Below are 14,150 nucleotides of genomic sequence, written 5' to 3'. Positions count from 1 at the left end.
TATCTGCAGCATTTCTGCAACCGTTGACTTCCATTGTGTCAGGCCAATCCGCAGCAAAACCGCAGGTTTAAAAAAGATCTGCGGTTTTGCTGAGGTTGTGCCTGCAAGAAACGCTGCAGATCGGCAGGGGGAAGAGTGTGTGGGTGGAGACTGTGTGTGTGCGGAGAAGATGTGCATGTCTGTGTGCAGGTGTTTGTGTGTCTGTGGGGCTGTGTGTGTGCGGTGCTGTGTGTGTGTCTGTGTGTAGGCAGGCATCGTCCGATGGGACTACTAGTCCCATCCAGCTATGCCTGCTATGGTGACAGCTAGCCGGATGATGGGACAGTAGTAGTCCCATCATCCGGCTACTGTGTACAAGTGTAAAAAAAACAAAAACAAATACACATATACAGTACATACATATAGACATACCGTACATACAGTACATACAACATACAGTACATGCTCACCATACAGCTAGTCCCCAAAGCCCTCGATCACCTGTAAACAAATTAAAAATAATAAATCAACAGTATACTTCTTGATCTGATGTAATCCATTTAATAACAAGTGTCCCACGACGATCTCCCGTAGAGAGCTGTCACATCGGCAGATGCGACCGCTCTCCAGGGGCTCCGGTTATGCAATGACGGCAGGTATCCTTCCACAATGTATCCCTCTGCTGCTGTGAGTGCAGAGTTTATACTGTCACTTGTGGCACCGCTGCGTGGGAAAATTCTCACACAGCAGTGCCGTAAAGTGAGGAGCCATTGAGCTCTTAGTAATAACACTGCAGGAGCCATTGTCTCCTGTCAGTGTGTGACCTATAGAGCAGTCACATCTCCTACAGCCACAGGTTATTGTAAAATCCTTGCAGGTTGGGTGTGTCAGTTTTGGTCTTGCAAGCAGGCAGAGCAGTTCCTGTGTGAGGAAACACAGGGCCAAGCGGAGCCAAAAAACCTGGCACCATCAGCGTACACGGCGGTGCCGTAGTCCACGGCAACCGGTCATGGACTGTTTTGCTTTCCCGGCTGTGATCCGGAGGATCTGATTACTTTCTGTCTGTGAGTGCGCTGTACATTAAAAGAGACTTTATTTTGAACTTTTGCCGGCTCGCTGCCTTCTCACTGTGCAGCGAGTATACCGCTGCACAACATATGGTTAGAGAATGCGGAGCAGTCTTAACTAACCCCTTAGCGACCGCCGATACGCCTTTTAACGGCGGCTGCTAAGAGTACTTAAACCACAGCGCCGTTAATTAACGGCGCTGTGGAAAAAGTGAATAGGGCCCCCCAGAGTCGGATTTTCTCTGGGGTCTCGGCTGCCGGGGGTAGCCGAGACCCCAGAGAACATGATTCGGGGGGGTTTTAACCGACCCCGCATTTGCGATCGCCGGTAATTACCCGTTTACCGGCGATCGCAAAAAAAAACCAACGCGATCTCTTTTTAATTTCTCTGTCCTCTGATGTGATCGCACATCGAAGGACAGAGAAAAGGGGTCCCAGGTAGCCCCCCAATACTCACCTATCTCCCCCGATGCTCCTCGTGTCTCCCGGTGGGCGCCGCCATCGTCAAAATGGCGGGCGCATGCGCAGTGCGCCCGCCACCGGGAGAATCTTTGGGGTCTCGGCTGCCGGGGGTAGCCGAGACCCCAAAGAACTTGATCGGGGTCGGTTTTACCGACCCCTGTTTTGCGATCGCCGGTAATTAACTGTTTACCGGTGACTGCAAAACAAAACAACAGAAAAAAAAAGTAAAGTGTAATTCTCTGTCCTCTGATGTGATCGCACATCAGAGGACAGAGAAATAGGGGGATTCAGGGACCCTAGCATACTCACCTGTGTCCCTGGGTCCTCCTGCTGCTCCTCCTGGCTGCCGGGGAAAAGAAAATGGCGGGCGCATGCGCACTGCGCCCGCCATCTGTCTCCATCTGCTGGCCGGCAGGAGAACAGCAGTTGGGGCTAAAATTAGGGGTAAGGTTAGGGTTAGGGCTAGGGCTAGGGTTAGGGGTAGGGCTAGGGTTAGGGGTAGGGTGAGGGGTAGGGGTAGGGTTAGGGCTAGGGTTAGGGCTAGGGTTAGGGCTAGGGTTAGGGGTAGGGTTAGGGTTAGGGTTAGGGTTAGGGGTAGGGTTAGGGGTAGGGTTAGGGGTAGGGCTAGGGTTAGGGGTAGCGGTAGGGTTAGGGGTAGGGTTAGGGGTAGGGCTAGGGTTAGGGGTAGGGTTAGGGCTAGGGTTAGGGCTAAATTTAGGGTTAGGGTTGGGGCTAAATTTAGGGTTAGGCTTCTTTCACACTTACGTCGGTACGGGGCCGTCGCAATGCGTCGGCCCGACATACCGACGCACGTTGTGAAAATTGTGCACAATGTGGGCAGCGGATGTAGTTTTTCAACGCAGCCGCTGCCCAATCTATGTCCTGGGGAGGAGGGGGCGGAGTTACGGCAACGCATGCGCGGTCAGAAATGGCGGATGCGACGTACAAAAAAACGTTTCATTGGACTTTTTTTGTGCCGACGGTCCGTCAAAACACAACTGATCCAGTACACGACAGACGCGACGTGTGGCCATCCGTCACGATCCGTCGGCAATACAAGCCTATGGGCAAAAAACGCATCCTGCGGGCACATTTGCAGGATCCGTTTGTTGTCCAAAACTACGGATTGCGACGGATGCCAAACGACGCAAGTGTGAAAGTAGCCTTAGGGCTAGGGTTAGGGTTGGGTCTAAAGTTAGGGCTAGGGTTGGGGCTAAAGTTAGGGTTAGAGTTGGGATTAGGGTTAGGGTTTGGATTAGGGTTGGTATTAGGGTTAGGGTTGGCATTAGGGTTACGCTTGGGATTAGGGTTAGATTTGGGATTAGGGTTAAGGTTAGGGTTGTGATTAGGGGTGTATTGGGATTAGGGTTAGGTTTGAGGTTAGGGTTGAGATTAGGATTAGGGGTGTGTTGGATTTAGGGTTTTGTTAGGGTTATGGTTAGGGTTGACATTAGGGTTGTTTTGGGGTAAGGGTTGTGATTATCGTTAGGGTTAGTGATTAGGATTATGGATCAGGTTGGGATTAGGGTTAGGGATGTGTTGGAGTTGAGTTGGAGCTAGAATTGGGGGGTTTCCACTGTTTAGGTACATCAGGGGGTCTCCAAACACGACAGCCAATTTTGCGCTCAAAAAGTCAAATGGTGCTCCCTCCCTTCTGAGCTCTGCCGTGCACCCAAACAGTGGGTTACCCCCACATATGGGGCATCAGCGTACTCGGGATAAATTGGACAACAACTTCTGGGGTCCAATTTCTCTTGTTACCCTTGTGAAAATAAAAACTTGGGGGCTACAAAATCTTTTTTTGTGGAAAAATATATATATATATATATATATTTTTATGACTCTGCATTATAAACTTCTGTGAAGCACTTGGGCATTCAAAGATCTCACCACACATCTATATAAGTTCCTTGGGGGGTCTAGTTTCCAAAACGGGGTCACTTGTGGGGGGTTACTACTGTTTAGGTACATCAGGGGCTCTGCAAACGCAACATAACGCCCACAGACCATTCTATCAAAGTCTGCATTCCAAAACGGCGCTCCTTCCCTTCCGAGCTCTGCCGTGCGCCCAAACAGTGGTTTACCCCCACATATGGTGCATCAGCGTACTCAGGATAAATTGGAAAACAACTATTGCAGTCCAATTTCTCCTGTTACCCTTGTGAAAATAAAAACTTGGGGGCTACAAAATCTTTTTTGTGGAAAAAAAAATATTTTTTATTTTCACGACTCTGCATTCTAAACTTCTGTGAAGCACTTGGGCATTCAAAGTTCTCACCACACTTCTAGATAAGTTCCTTGGGGGTCTAGTTTCCAAAATGGGGTCACTTGTGGAGGGTTTCTACTGGTTAGGTACATCAGGGGCTCTGCAAACGCAACATAATGCTCGCAGACCATTCTATCAAAGTCTGCATTCCAAAACGGCGCTCCTTCCTTCCGAGCTCTGCCGTGCGCCTAAACAGTGGTTTACCCCCACATATGGGGTACCAGCATACTCAGGACAAATTGGACAACAACTTTTGGGGTCCAATTTTTCTTGTTACCCTTGTGAAAATAAAAACTTGGGGGCTAAAAAATCTTTTTTGTGGAAAAAAAAAATATTTTTTATTTTCATGACTCTGCATTATAAACTTCTGTGAAGCACTTGGGCATTCAAAGTTCTCACCACACATCTAGATAAGTTCCTTAAGGGGTCTAGTTTCCAAAATGGTGTCACTTGTGGGGGGTTTCCACTGTTTAGGCACATCAGGGGCTCTCCAAACGCGACATGGCGTCCAATCTCAATTCCAGCCCATTATACATTGAAAAAGTAAAACGGCACTCCTTCTCTTCCAAGCTCCAAACAGTGGTTTACCCCCACATATTGGGTATCAACGTATTCAGGAGAAATTGCACAACAACTTTTGTGGTCTAATTTCTCCTGTTACCCTTGTGAAAATAAGAATTTGTGGGCGAAAAGATCATTTTTGTGTAAACAAAAGCGATTTTTTATTTTCACGGCTCTACGTTATAAACTTCTGTGAAGCACTTGGGGGTTCAAAGTGCTCACCACACATCTAGATAAGTTCCTTAAGGGGTCTAGGTTCCAAAATGGTGTCACTTGTGGGGAGTTTCCACTGTTTAGGCACATCAGGGGCTCTCTAAACGTGACATGGCGTCCCATCTCAATTCCAGCCAATTCTGCATTGAAAAAGTCAAACGGCGCTCCTTCACTTCTAAGTTCTGCGGTGCATCCAAAAAGTGGTTTACCCCCACATATGGGATATTGGCGTATTCAGCAGAAATTGCATAACAAAATTTATGGTTACATTTCTGTTTTTACACATGTGAAAATAAAAAAAATGGTTCTGAATTAAGATGTTTGCAAAAAAAAGTTAAATGTTCATTTTTTCCTTCCACATTGTTTCAGTTTCTGTGAAGCACGTAAAGGGTTAATAAACTTCTTGAATGTGGTTTTGAGAACCTTGAGGGGTGTAGTTTTTAGAATGGTGTCACACTTCATTATTTTCTATCATATAGACCCCTCAAAATGACTTCAAATGTGATGTGGTCCCTAAAAAAAAAATGGTGTTGTAAAAATGAGAAATTGCTGGTCAAATTTTAACCCTTATAACTCCCTAACAAAAAAAAAATTTTGTTTCCAAAATTGTGCTGATGTAAAGTAGACATGTGGGAAATGTTACTTATTAACTATTTTTCGTGACATATCTCTCTGATTTAAGGGCATAAAAATACAAAGTTTGAAAATTGCAAAATTTTAAAAATTTTCGCCATATTTCCGTTTTTTTCATAAATAATCGCAAGTAATATCAAAGAAATGTTACCACTAACATGAAGTACAATATGTCACGAAAAAACAATCTCAGAATCAGCGGGATCCGTTGAAGCGTTCCAGAGTTATAACCTCATAAAGTGACAGTGGTCAGAATTGCAAAAATTGGCTCGGTCATTAGGTACCAAATTGGCTCTGTCACTAAGGGGCTAAGGCATACCCCAAAGGGTACTGCTTTTTGATTATTAGGCCTGCAATGCTACAGCTCAAGCCTGCTGAAAAGATGGAGAAAATATTTAAGCAGTTGGCCCTCATGCAGCAGCAGGAGCAGCAGCTGCAGTTCCAGCAGCAACAACAAGAGCAAAGGCAGCAAGAGCAGCAACAATGGCAGCAGGAGCAGCAGCTATGGCAGCAGAAGCTGCTGCAAGGGCAGCAGGAGCAACCAATTGCAGCAGGCAAATAACCTGTTGATGCAGCAGATCATGGCTCTACGAGAGGCACTGAGGAAGATGGGGCCTGAAGATGACATGGAGGCCTTCCTCACTGTCTTCAAGTGCACCGCGTTGCGGAAGAGCTTGGCGTGTTTCCAGTGGGCTGAAGTGGTGGCCCCCTTCCTGATGGGAGATGCCCAGAAAGCCTACCTGGACCTAAGTCAGGACAATGCCCTGGACTATGGGAAATTGAAAGGTGAGATCCTTGCCCGACTGAAGGTTAACACATATGTATGTGCACAACGGGTATTCCAATGGTCTTTTGTGGAGTCTCGTCCCGCCAGGTCTCAGGCATATGACTTACTGCAGCTGGTGAAAAAATGGCTCCAGCCCGAGACCTTAACTCCCTTCCAGATCGTAGAGAGGGTGGTGGTCGACTGGCTGGTGAGGGCTCTGCCAGCAGCCACACAGCATTGGGTGGAACAAGGGGACCCGGGCACTCTGGACCAGGTGATAGGACTGATTAAGCGGTATACAGCCATTCAGGACTTTATACGCGACACTGCTCCACTTCGGCTGTCACGTAAGGTCAGCTCAGGAGCCTGGGAAAAGTCCACAATCCTCCACTGGGGCCAAACCGGACCGAGATTATACTGATGGGGTATTCCGAAAGGAGAGTGACAACAGACCAGTGTCCCCTAAATCGGCCCCAAGGTCCCCTCGTGTCGCAGCTATTGAGTGTTGGCGGTGCCAAGTGCCAGAACACGTGGCTGCCAACTGCCCCCTAACAACTGAACCCATGGACTGCGGGTATATTTGCCGAGTGTCTATCTATGCCCAGCCCGTCAGCACCGCAACTACAGGCAACGCCGGCAGCGAGCCCCAACTGTGCAAGGTACTCGTCAATGGGTACCAGATGGGGGCTCACTTGGACTCAGGGAGCTTAGTGACTCTGGTCCATGGGTCTCTTGTTGCCGGGGACAACCCCACTGAACGTAAACTTGGCAAAGTCCATTGTGGCTTGATTGGTGCTGATACCAGCTGATGGTGTGTTGTCAGAGTACATGTGTGCTATGCGGTCATACCTGCTAGATGTCTCTAGTTTGGTCCAACTGCTGTAGTACCTTTCTGAAGCGCAGGGAGTCTCTTTAAGCAGGGACAGATTCAGGTTCTTCTGTTCTGGAGAAAGACTATTGTAGTCAATCTCATCCCAATGTGTATTTCTCTCATGGCTCCCAGGTATTAATGATGCGGGGTGAGCTGCACACAGCAGCAAAGGAGCTGAGCTAAATGCGGGTACTAACCTGGTAACCTACAGGACCTTAGACATATGACAGAGTGGGAGGAGGCCAGGGGGCGGAGCCAGACGCTGGGGAACAGAGAAGGGATAATCGCTAGAGAGTTGTCAAACAAGCAACGATCGGAGCCAGGAGATCACAAGGTACCAAAGGGAAGAGACAGGGGATAGTCCGAAGCATAGCCAGAGGTCAGAAATCCAGAATAGCAAACAGAGTAACACACAGAGAGCAAGATAAACACTATGCAAACCGGAAACACACTTCAGGGTGTTGCAGAGTGCGTCTTCTTGCAGTCACCGCTGTACTTAGGAAAGCTTCAATCAGCAAGATATCTTGAGTAAACAGTATTTACTTCATACTGGATAAACATGAGATACAATTCAGTGTCACACAGTCCGTGCACTGAAGATAACACATTCATGAAGAAAAGCAAAACCGAAAGTAAGAAAACAACCAACCACTGAGAGCTTCTCTCCCCACATTACAGCAAGTATATAACTTTACACACTATCGCCATCTGCTGTCTGGTTAGTATAAAGTCCTCCTTTCACTTATAATAAGTCCCAATCTGTTGCATATGCCAACACCCTTTCTCAACAGTAAGGACTTATTCAATCAAACCCAACTTTTTTATTAGTCTCTGATGTTTATCAGCATTCAACGCCTTCGTGAAAATGTCTGCTGTCATTTCTTCAGTAGGACAGTACTCTAACTTCAAGACTCCTTGTTCCTGATGATCTCTCAAGAAATGATATTTCACATCAATATGTTTGGTTCTTGGATTGACTCTTTACATCTGAGCAAGAACAAGATATCTTTGATTGTCCTCTTTTAGTTTTGTTGGTGCCAACTGTAGTTGTCCTAATTCTGTCAACAATTGTCTTAACCACAGTACTTCTTGACTCGCATGTGCTGTTGCAACATATTCTGCTTCTGTTGAAGATAGTGTCACAATTGACTGTTTCTTACTTGTCCAACTTATTGGTCCACCTGAGAGGAAAAAAATATGTCCACTGGTAGATCTTCTGTCAGTTGGATCTCCAGCCCAATCTGCATCAACATATCCTGTTAAAATGCAATCATCGCTTGCGGGTAATTTCAGCTTAACATTGCTAGTTCCTTTCAAATAACGTATTACTCTCTTCACGGCATTCCAATCAGCTTTATTTGGTTTTGATACCTTTCTACTCAGGATTCCTACTGCTGCTGCGATGTCTGGTCTTGTAACGGTCGCTAGATACAGTAGTTTTCCTATTGCTGTTCTGTATTCTTCATTATTTGGTAGCATATTTTGTTCACTGTTCATCTCTTTGAGATAATTAATTTCCATTGGAGACTTTACTGTTTTTGCATCTTTTAATCCAAATTTTTCTGTTATGTCTTGAATCATGTGATTTTGATTCAGTAGGAAACTTCCATCTTCTTCTCTTTCTACTTGTTTTCCTAGGTATTGTTTTACATTTCCCAAGTCTTTGATTTCGAAATGTTGCTTCAGGATTTTTAGAATGTTTTCGTTATCCCTTTCTTGTTCAAAACAAATCAAAATGTCGTCTACATATATGAGTATGTAAATCCATCTATTAATCAGCCTTTTTGTGTATAAGCATGGATCAGCTTTGCTTCTTTGAAATTTTTCATTTGTAAGTACTTCCGTGATTTTGTCATTCCACGCTTTAGCTGCTTGCTTTAAACCATATATGCTTTTCTGTAGTTTACAAACTTTGTTTGGATTTCTTTCATCTTTGAATCCTGGAGGTTGTTCCATATAAATGTCTTCTGTTAAATCTCCATTCAGAAAAGCTGTCTTTACATCCAGATGTCTCAGTTGCATCTGTTTCATTGCTGCAACTGTAAGTAAAGTTCTTATTGTAGTGTGTTTGACAACTGGAGCAAATGTTTCATCATAGTCTTCTCCATATTTTTGAGAATACCCTTTAGCTACGAGTCTTGCTCGGTATTTTTCAGCTGTGCCATCTGTTTGGTATTTAACTTTAAAAATCCATTTACATCCTATGGTTTTTCTTCCTTCTGGTAAATCTGTCAGTGTCCATGTATTTGAATCTTGCATGGATTTAATTTCTGTTTCTGTTGCTTCTATCCATTTATTAGCTTCTTCTACAGGCAGTTTAGATATTTCTTCCCAAGAAGTAGGCTCATAGATTTTTCTTGTGCTTGTCTTGTATGAGAGACGTTTTGGTGGTTTTCCTTTGTTCTCTCTCATTGAACGTCTTGGTTCTGTGTCTGTTTGTAGTTGTGATTCTTCACTTTCAGTATTTTGTTCTTCATTAACTTCTACTTCTTTCTCATCAGATATTTCTTCAGTTGTGTCATTATTGGTTTTCTCATTTTTTGTTTCAACTGAAATCATAATATCTTCATTCAAATCTTCAATGAATGTCACACTGTTACTCACCGTAACTCTGTCTGTTTTGGGATCTAGGATTCTGTATCCTTTGCAATTTTCACTATATCCAACAAATATTCCTTCCATGGATCTGTTTTGAAGTTTGGAACGTTTTTCTGTTGGAATGAATATGAAAACTTTACATCCAAAAACTTTTAAATGATTGACACTTGGTTTCATACCTTGCCACAGTTCATATGGAGTTTTCGTCAGTTTTCTGCAAAAAAGTCTGTTCTGTAGATAAGTAGCTGTCATTGCTGCCTCACCCCAATATTTCTCTGGTAGTTTGGAATCCGTCAGCATACATCTTATCATCTCTGTTAGAGTTCTGTTTTTCCTTTCTGCTACTCCATTTTGTTCAGGTGTGTATGGAACCGTTTTCTGGTGTTTTATTCCATTTTGTCTTAAGTAGTCTTCTATTCTGTGACTTGTAAATTCACCTCCATTATCACTTCTGATGACAATTGGCTTCCTTTGAAATTTGTTACTTGATCTTGTTACATAGTCTACAAGTTTATCAAAAACTTCACTTTTGTTTTTAATTAAGTATGTGACTGTGTATCTTGAGTAATCGTCTATAAAAGTCAACATGTATCTATTGCCTCCTGATGTAGTCACTTTCATGGGTCCACATACGTCAGTATGCACCAAATCAAGTGGTCTTTCGCTTTTCATCTCACTTTCTTTTGGAATAGATATCCTTGTGGCTTTGGATTTTATACAACAATCACATCTTATGGTAATTGAGCAATCTGATATCTTTAAATCTTTTGTCAATTCTTTTCTCTGTAGTTCCCTTATACTGTCAGGGTGTCTATGTCCTAGACGTCTATGCCACATGTGAATACAGTTTTTGTGATCATGTGTACATCCCTTCATCTGTTCCTTTGGTGTGTCAAAATGATATAATTGTTCATCTGCCTTGACTTTGGTTATCACTTTGTTTTCTGCAATAATTGCACACTCATTGTCTTTGAATTTCACTGTAAGTCCTTTTGCTGTTAAACGTTTCACAGATAATAATCCGCCTTCTAATTTTGGAACATACAACACATCTTGTACAAGTATCTTTGAATCTTGTCCGAACTTGTTTGAACAATTTAACATACCTTGTCCGATACCTTCTGCGGTTATTTTGCTTCCATGTGCGAGATAAATGGCTTCTTTCTTAACTAAATCAAGATCAGTAAAGAAATTCTTGTCACTTGTCATATGACTCGTTGCTCCTGAATCAATAAACCAACCAAGTGATGATTTCTTGTCTGTTACTTTAAATGTGCCATTCCAATTATTCTCACATGAATCGGAAATTGTGTTTTTTACTTTCTCTGTATGCTTTTTATGTTGTAATTTTTGTTGTTCTGCTTTCCATTGTGATGTGCTGCTGCAGTGCAGTATGGAGCAATCTCCACCAGGGGGTGCTGGATAAGGAAAGGAGGCTGCACACACAGCACAGCTACACTGAACAACAACACAGGTGTCACAGGTAATGAAAGAGACATGAAACAAGCCAAGGTCATACACGGAGATAGCGGCGCAGTACAGAAGGGGCGAGCAGAGAATCGTCGGGGACAAGCAAGACGTCAGAACCTACCGGGAACGTGGTAACCAAAACGTGAGGCGTAAGACAGAGTCGGGGTACAGGCCAAAGGTCAGAACAAGTAACAAACGGGTGCAGTCAGTCAGAGGCAAAGAGGAACACTTAGAACAGGGATCCAGGTCAGGAGCTCAAACAGTGCAGGATGAACTTATAGCTGACACTGGCCCCCAGGCTGGAGATGACTTAAATAGCACAGCCAGCTCCAGGGTGAGGCAGAGGGGATTAACTCCCACATGACCAGTCCAGAGACAAGAGAGCTGAACATAATCTCAGAACTGGATCATGACATCGATATGGTACAGTCTTTCTTTAAATGACCTTTTTTCTTACATCTGAAGCATTCTCTTGTCTCTTTATTATAGGGTTTTTGGAATTCTGTAGCTTTAAGAGCGTTTTCACTGTCCTTTTCAGTAGAAGAATCATTTCTTTGTTCTTTTCTTCTCTGATATTCATCTATTAGTCTTGTTTTCACAAAATCTAATGTAATGTCAGTTTCTGGTCTCGTCTCAAGGGCATTTATCAAGGCTGTATACGAATCTGGTAAACTGCACAACAATATAGCTGCTACATGACTTTCTTTAATATCTTCACCAATAGATCTTAGCTGTGATATCACTTCCATCATTGAGAATATGTGCTTCTGCATATCGTCATTTGCACTCAATCTCATACTGTACAGCTTTCTTAATAAAAATAACTTGTGATTCAAGCTAGGTCTTTCATACAGTTTTCTTAATGCTTCCCACATTCCCTTAGCTGTTTCTTCATTTCTTATATGTATTAATTGAGCATCATCCACTAATAAGCTAATGGTGGCTCTAGCTTTTATATCCTTCTTATCCCATGTCTGATTATTTTGATCTGGTCTTGCTGTAACAATTACTTCCCATAGATCATCCTTAGATAACAACATCTCTACTTTGAATTTCCATAACTGATAATTTTCACTATTCAGTTTAGCTACTGTAAATTTCAGTTCTGTGTTACTCATCATCTTTATATAGTCTTACTTGTTTAGAGAGTTGTACTGAAGATATTCTCCTGTATGTCCTGTGAATTCTCTGCAATTATATCCAGCTCCTGGGATGCTGAATTCCTCTGTCACTCTGTATCTAGATTTAGTTCCTTCTGTTTACAGAGCTTATCTGTGTGCTCCGTTATCTGGGCTATAAACCAGGATCCTTCTGCCTGAGCTTGTAGTGCAGACCTGTAGTGTCTGGAGTGCCTGGGTTGCCTGGGGTTATCTGGGATGTCTGGGGTTATCTGGGGTGCCTGGGCCCATAACCTGTTGCAGAGTGCGTCTTCTTGCAGTCACGCTGTACTTAGGAAAGCTTCAATCAGCAAGATATCTTGAGTAAACAGTATTTTCTTCATACTGGATAAACATGAGATACAATTCAGTGTCACACAGTCCGTGCACTGAAGACAACACATTCATGAAGAAAAGCAAAACCGAAAGTAAGAAAACAACCAACCACTGAGAGCTTCCCTCCCCACATTACAGCAAGTATATAACTTTACACACTATCGCCATCTGCTGTCTGGTTAGTATAAAGTCCTCCTTTCACTTATAATAAGTCCCAATCTGTTGCATATGCCAACACAGGGGTCAAGCACACAGACCAGCACCACTCCAGCGGTGAAAAAGAAAGTTCTACTGGAGTGGTGCGTTAATAACTTAATAATAATAAGCAATTTATTATTATAAAGTTAATTACGGCTCGGAATAAATGACTGTAGTCACTTTATGAGACTGCTGACTGCCAAATCATGACAAGGAGTGTCCGCTGTTATGAGACCCCAATATCACTGGCGTTATCAGGCGGTCATGCGACCACATGTTTGCTGTTTGCATGTGTCAACTAGAAAGGTTTGGCTTCTCTCAATAGAAGAGAATTGAGAGAAACCGAAAGTCGTCACATGACTGCCTGCTGATGCAGCGGCCCAGAGTCCTGGTCGTTGCAGTAATGTCGTTCTTCCACCTGGGGGAGCGATGTTACGTCTGATGGCACCAAAGGAGTTCACCCTGCCAGGTATCACAGCCACACACACACTTCACACGCCAGCCACCAGGGGGAGCTAAGGGTTCTATCTATTAGGCCACTCCTCACACTTGGGTAAAACTGGGGGTTTGATTAGGAAGTGAGGTCAGTTGGAGGAGAAGGAGAAGCTGACTGGAGGGAGAAGGAGATAGTCAGCAGGAGAGGAGAGGAGCAGACTGGGCTCGGCCCAGGAAGGAAAGAAGGACACGGAGCTGCGCCTGTAACCCATGCGGCAGACTCCTAAGAAAGGACAAGAAAGGAAGTGTGCCGTAGTGAGTGAGCACCGAAGTCGTAGCAATAGGAGTAAAACACCAGTGGGAGACCAGCTAGAAGCAGGCTGCCTCCCACTGAGCGCAGATCCGGTAGCCGGAACACCGAGGGAGTAATAGACTCTACGCTTTACTTCAGAGACCGGCAGGACAGTCATCTCCAAGTTGGCTGCCCAACCTAAGAACCTAAGCAGACAAGGTGGCAACGCGGAGGAGGGGCGACACTATCATACGGGTTTGTCCTATCCATCTGGGGGATAGAGAGAAGAGTAACAAGAGTGAGGCCCTTATGGGAGCTAATGCACGTAGGGACCTACTATGTTACTGTGCGCAAGGGGAAGGCTACTGATTTCCACCTGGATAAGGGGACTCTGGAATTGCCATCAGACCGGCCGGACTCTGCCTACCCTGTCATCCGACACCCTGGACTGTGGATGCTGAAGCCTTCAGTAAAGGTAAAGAGACTGCACCCATTGTGTGCTCGTTATTCACTGCGCCTTGCACCATCCACCATCACCATCTACACTTCTGGGAAGCCCTGGGGATATACTTCACCTGTGGGAAGGTATACCATCTAGCTGCCATTCCATCACCTAAGGACCCCTAAGCAGCGTCGGTCACCCTGACCGAATACCACAGGTGGCGTCACGAACACTACCATTATCTACAAAATCTCATCACCCCTTTTATTGGGCGCCCCTCATAGGGCCACGGTCCGGGTCGGGCCACCGTGACATCCCAGCTGAGGGAACTGAAGGACCCGGTACCGAGTACCCCATTGCCCTTCCCGGTGGGCACTGCACTGACTCAGGAGACATTATTAAAT

The sequence above is a fragment of the Ranitomeya imitator genome, chromosome 4 (genome assembly GCF_032444005.1).
Source record: "Ranitomeya imitator isolate aRanImi1 chromosome 4, aRanImi1.pri, whole genome shotgun sequence".
Taxonomy (NCBI): domain Eukaryota; kingdom Metazoa; phylum Chordata; class Amphibia; order Anura; family Dendrobatidae; genus Ranitomeya; species Ranitomeya imitator.
This window is presented reverse-complemented; position numbering follows the sequence as displayed.